This window comes from Theropithecus gelada, chromosome X (genome assembly GCF_003255815.1).
Source record: "Theropithecus gelada isolate Dixy chromosome X, Tgel_1.0, whole genome shotgun sequence".
Lineage (NCBI taxonomy): Eukaryota > Metazoa > Chordata > Mammalia > Primates > Cercopithecidae > Theropithecus > Theropithecus gelada.
This window is the reverse complement of record NC_037689.1, coordinates 135,862,695-135,869,309: the sequence shown is the minus strand read 5'-3', so window position 1 is coordinate 135,869,309 and position 6,615 is coordinate 135,862,695. Positions and strand designations below refer to the sequence as shown.

Sequence of the window (6,615 nt, the reverse complement as noted above, 5' to 3'; positions counted from 1 at the left end):
AACAAATGGTGCCAAATGGTTCTGGGACAACTGGATACTCACATGCAGAAGAATGAACTTGGACAACTACCTTACACCATATACAAAAATTAATTCAAAATCTATCAATTACCTAGATGTAACATCTAAAACTCTACAATTCTTAGAAGAAAACACAGGAGTAAGTCATAGGACATTGGCTTAGGCAATAGTCTTGGATATGACACGAAAGCACAAGGAACAAATAAAAAAAATAGCTAAGTGGGGCTTCATCAAAATTATGTTATGTACCAAAACATATCATCAAGAAAGTGAGAAAATAACCCACCAGAATGGGATAAAGTACTAACAAATATACAACTGATAAGAGATTTATTCTCAGAATATAAGAACTCTTACAACTCAACAGTTATCAAGTGACCTAGGAATTCCACTGCTAAGTTTATATGCAAGAGAAATGAAAACATATGGCCACAAAAAAATGTATAAATGAATGTTCATGGCAGCATTATTCATAACAGCCTAAAAGTGGAACACAAATGGACAAAAAAACTTGACATATCTGTACAAATGAATAAAATGGAATAATGTACTGATACATGCTATAACCTAGATGAAACTTGAAATCATTATGCTAAATGAAAGAAGCCAGATACAAGATGCTATATATTGTATAATCACATTTCTATGAAATGTCCATAATTGGCAACTTCACAGAGACAAAAAGTAGATTAGTGATTTCCAGGGGCTGAGGGAGGGGAGAATGGAGTTTGATTCTTTGATGAGTACAGGGTGTTTCCTTAGGATAACAAAAAACATAACACTCAGATAATACAACTCTAAATTGTTTTCTTAAGTGTTAAATCCTCTTTCTTATCCATTTTCAATCTATTATATAAAATAAGAGACAGAGAGAGGGGAAAGTTTCAGATTTTTTGATCTTTGGGTATACTTTTAATTATTTTATAAATGACTAGTCAATATAATTAATCACATTTCACTATAGAATAGTAAAGAAAATCCTGAGTATTGTCACTGCATTTTACAAAAAGAACAAAGCATATTTTTCCTATTTTATAGATGAAGAAATTGAGTACAGAAAGACAAACGGATTTGTTGAAGGTCATATGTAACTGATACAGATTTTGATTTGAGGTCTTATCAAACCTGTTTCCTGACTCTAACACCTGTCTTTTTATCCACTGCAATACTTAGTCTCTCAATCAAAAGAGATTAATTTCATAATAAGAAAGAGAACCACACGTTTTTGTTAATAAGTTACAGATATGCAAATATAGCAGAAATACTAAAGTATTTATTTTATCACAGGGTTTGAAAGCATACTCAAAAAGAACCCCCCACCCCAAATTGGGGGGAAAAGGCTCAAAACTGGCAGGTTCCCATTGTATAGCCAGAGTACACTTTACTGAAGGATTGCTGATTATCTCTGCTCCCATTCAGAATAGCTCTTTGTTATAGTTCTAAGCAATTAGAATTTACTACCATCCTCATTGATATGATTTTAAAAGTACCCACAAATATATTTATACTGATCTAATTCCTTGCATTTTTTGATCCTTTTCTTTGTTGAAATGAATCCTCTGGAAGTATACAAATGTAAATGAAAAATTCGTAACTTACCAACAGTAAAATAAATATCAAAAGGAAGGGGAAAAGGATAACTGTAAGAAAAAGGCAAAGGCGGCCCCTCAGGCCGGGGCGTGACCGCTGAGCCGCAGTTCCCGGGCCAGCCTGGGGCAGCCGGGCAGGAACCACCCGTTGAGGTGTCTTCTCTTTAGGGATGGTGAGGTTGGCAAAAGGCTCCTGTAACCCTCCTCCAGGATGAACCATCTGGCAGAAGACATGGAGAACGCTCTCACCGGGAACCAGAACTCCCATGCTTCTCTGCGCAACGTCCATTCCATCAACCCCACACAACTAATGGCCAGGATTGAGTCCTATGAAGGAAGGGAAAAGAAAGGCATATCTGATGTCAGGAGGACTTTCTGTTTGTGTGTCACCTTTGACCTCTTATTTGTAACGTTACTGTGGATAATAGAGTTAAATGTGAATGGAGGCATTGAGAAAACATTAGAGAAGGAGGTGATGCAGTATGACTACTATTCTTCGTATTTTGATATATTTCTTTTGGCAGTTTTTCGATTTAAAGGGTTAATACTCGCATGTGCTGTGTGCAGATTGCGCCATTGGTGGGCAATAGCGTTGACAACGGCAGTGACCAGTGCCTTTTTACTAGCAAACGTGATCCTTTCAAAGCTTTTCTCTCAAGGGGCTTTTGGCTGCCCATCATTTCATTCATCCTTGCCTGGATTGAGACGTGGTTCCTGGATTTCAAAGTGTTACCTCAAGAAGCAGAAGAAAACAGACTCCTGATAGTTCAGAGAAGGCAGCACTTATACCTAGTGGTCTTTCTGATGGTCAGTTTTATTCCCCTCCTGAATCTGAAGCAGGATCTGAAGAAGCTGAAGAAAAACAGGACAGGGAGAAACCACTTTTAGAACTGTGAGTACTACTTTTGTTAAATGTGAAAAACCCTCACAGAAAGTCATCGAGGCAAAAAGAGGCCGGCAATCGAGTCTCCCTGTTGACAGTAAAGTTGAAATGGTGACGTCCACTGCTGGCTTTATTGAACAGCTAATAAAGATTTATGTATTGTAATACCTCACAGACATTGTACCATATCCATGCACATTTAGTCACCTGCCTGTGGCCGGTAAGGTAATGTCATGATTCATCCTCTCTTCAGTGAGACTGAGTCTGATGTGTTAACAAATAGGTGAAGAAAGTCTTGTGCTGTATTCCTCATCAAAAGACTTAATATATTGAAATAACACTTTTTTAGTAAGCAAGATACCTTTTTATTTCAGTTCACAGAATGGAATTTTTTCGTTTCATGTCTCAGATTTATTTTGTATTTCTTTTTTAACACCCTACATTTCTCTTGTGTTTTTTAACTCATGCACATGTGCTCTTTGTACAGTTATAAAAAGTGTAATAAAATCCAACATGTCGATGTGAAAAAAAAAAAAAAAAAAAAGGCAAAGGCATTCTTATGAAAGTTAAAACATTTGCCAAAATGGTGAAATGTTCTTTTAGAGTACAATGTAAGTAATATATTCAAGTAGCTTTCAGGGAGCAGAAAATCTAGCTGTGTCACTTGATTTAAAGAATTGTAGCTATATTATTTTATATTAGAAGTGTGGTGGCTAGGACTGCCTCCTGTCTTTCAAAGCTATGAAGTCTATGTTTAAGGGCAATGGAATGACTAATCTCATTTAGATAGGCACAAAGATGCCTGCCAATCAGTGACCCAAGCTTTTCTGTAGAACCAATACGATTGGAGAAACGAACTTCTTTCACTTTAGGCTGCATTAAGAACCAGAGGCAAATATGGAACTATTAAATGTATAAATGAATTTAGACAAAATTTCTTTCCCTTGTTTTAACTTTTATTTTAGGTTCAAGAGTACATGTACATATTTGTTATTAGAGGCAAACTCGCGTCTTGTGGGTTTGATGCACAGACCATTTCGTCACCCAGGTACTAAGCACAGTATCTGATAGTATACCTAAAGTTCAAAAATATCGGAAACTTCCCCTGTCTGTCTCTCAATCAAAAGAGATTAATTTCATAGTAAGAAAGATAACCACACGTTTTTGTTAATAAGTTACAGATATGCAAATACAGCAGAAATACTAAAATTATAAAATAATTAAAATATATTAGACCAAATTGGTTTAGTATATTCACAGTGTGGTGGAACCACAGCATTTTCCATAATTTGAAATTGAAGTGTCCATTTTGTATTAGCGAATTTTATGGTATGTGAATTATGTCTCAATGAAACCATTAAAAATGCATTATTTGCGTTAATAACCTTATTTGCGTTAATAAGGAGGTACCAATTTTCTAGTTATTTTTTGCCTTTTTGATTTTTGGATCAAGGGGACATGTTAGCACTTTAACAAAAGAAAAACGATAAAGTAGATGAAAATCAACGAATATTTCTGCTGTATCCAGTAGTTTTGAACCAACATAGATTAAATCATGGTATCCAGGAAGAATGTTTTTAGAGACCCACTGCCTATTGGGGAACTTTTCATTTGTCACTGATATGATGGAATGATTTCAAGAAATGACAAAAGATTAAAACCAAAACCATATGCCCTTCATTTATTGAAAATGGTATGTTGTAAGAGAGCCAGATTGCTAGCTCTCTACCTTCTAGTGGTTAGGCCTTATAATTCAAGCATCTACATTACATAGAAGCAGAGCTAGAGCTAACCTACTTGGGACTCTTTCGTTGACTACATTGGTTGCTTTCTATGAGAATTCATCAACAAAAGCCAAAACCATCCTTGATTTGACCAATTTCTATATATGTTTAAAAAGTGTGGAACTGGAATTTATTCATTTAACATTTATTTATTTATTGTGTGTTTACCATGTGCCTGTCACTTAAAAAGTTATTTGGTATAAAAATATGAATAACACACAGTTTATGCCCTTGTGGAGTTTCTATTTTGGTGAATAACATAACTGCCATGTACTCATCACCTACTTTTATGCTCAAAGCTGTCTTAGACATATTACATACATAATTTCATTAAATTATTACAACATTGAAAGGAGAATATAATTCCCTGCCCACTTAAAAAGTATATAAACTGAGGCACAAAGAGATTAAGTCAACAAATTGGAGAGAGGTGATATGAAACCAAGAATTTTGGCTCCACATGTCACAAGTTTTCACACAGAATCAATCTCAAAACAAAAGACCATATAGAGATTTATATCTAAAAAGTCTGAAATTTTGGTTAAGCAGTCACTCATACTATTTCTAAAAATATTTGCAACTCTGCCCAAAAACTAGTATACTAATTTTGTTTACATTGAAATTTAGCCATCAAAATAGAGAAGACCTTTCCCTCTTCTGTTAGCCCATCCCACATGGACCAAGAAACTATCAGTAATGTTTTTTTTCACTGAGGCTAAATTTTTGCTACTGAGCTAATGCAATTTTTCTGTTCAATGCATTGAGAACTTGACTGCTGTGAGCTAAAAATTCAGAAAAACAAGTGAAACAAATACACTGTCACTAAGAATTTAGTCCTATCATCTTTGGGTATATTGCATATATTTCCTCTTCATTTTTGAAAATCCACTTTTAATAATCGAAAACTCAATTTTCCCATCTCCTCTAAAATGAAGCTTTTATGGATGAATCTCAATCGTACTAAATATAGCACCATGAAAGGTCCATCATTTGCACTGCTGTTTAATACTTCATCAATTAGCAGTTATTTTTAAGATTGGTTACTTATTCGTTATTCAGTATACTTCCCATTTCCCTTCACATTAATGAGCTGAGATAGTACCATGTAGATTTTTCATTTATTGGTTGATTTTGAACTGTGTGCAAGAAAGAAAAAGGAGAAAAGCCAAAGCAAGAGTTTTAACAAGCTCTTTTCTCTCTTCATAAACCTGATTAAACTACTAATGTTGGAATAAAAGAACAGAAAAAGTCTCTGGGAAATCTAGTTCACAGTTAAGTGGAAATCATTGCTTGTTTTTCATGAGGATGTTCTGAAACATCTTTTCCAGCACATGAAAGAACCCCTTTGGCCTCCCTCTCTTTGATCAGGTTTAGGAGTTTTATAACTCCAAAGCAACCGTACTTTAACTTCTTTCTACCAGGCTTATCCTTTCTTCCCTGGCCTATTTTATCCTTTTATAGGTCAACACTTAACCTATCAAATAAAATTATTCCAACCCTTAGCCTTTCAATAAAGAAGGGTCTAGGTGTTTTATGTGCTTTTCCTCAATCCCTTCAGTCTCACCATACATTTTGTAGCAGCCAACTGTAGTATATTAAATTGTGGGTTAATCATAAAAAGTACTGTCTATTGAATGTTTAAATGACTTATGTTTTCTACATAAAAAAAACAATAACATTGTATTTCAGTTTTTTACTAAGGTAATTAAATATTTATAAGGTCTGATCAAAACACCTACTTTAACTCAGTTAATTTATATTTGAGTCTAAAGGACTATATCTGAAAAAGTTTACATTGTATTACCCAAAGTACCAACAGTTAAAGGGACTAATTTTGTAGATGGTCCAGTAATACCAAGGAGGATTTTTCAATGAGGCAAAAGTTTGAGCATGGGCTGATGGAAAAATAAGATGTCAAATAATAATCAAATTAATAGATAATTTATAACAGATCAGTAATGAAGATATCAACACATCTCTATTTGTCAGTTTCCCAGATGTATTATATATCTCTACAACTTCGGCATTGTATTATTTGTTTATTTGTCTGCCTCTCTCACTGGACAATAAATTTCATGAGGGACTGCATTTGATTTCTGTATTCACAGTACACAGTAAAATCTGTGTGTGTGTGTGTGTGTTTGTGTGCGTGTATCACAGTAAAAGTGCAATAAGCATTAACTGTATGAAAAAATAGAAAGCTCATTGATGTAAAAGGAAATGGGAAGCACACTGAATAACAAGTAACCAATCTTAAAAATAACTCTTCGGTGAAACCCCATCTCTACTAAAAATACAAAAAACTAGCCGGGCGAGGTGGCGGGCGCCTGTAGTCCCA

General features: G+C 34.6%; 1 pseudogene across 1 annotated transcript; it reads left to right on the top strand.

Annotated features, from left to right (window-relative positions):
- The first annotated feature begins 1,689 nt into the window (after window positions 1–1,689).
- LOC112615604 lies at window positions 1,690–3,037 on the top strand (annotated as a pseudogene). Its single transcript, XR_003117417.1, has one exon. The product of XR_003117417.1 is annotated as an STARD3 N-terminal-like protein pseudogene (transcript).
- The last annotated feature ends 3,578 nt before the right edge of the window (window positions 3,038–6,615 follow it).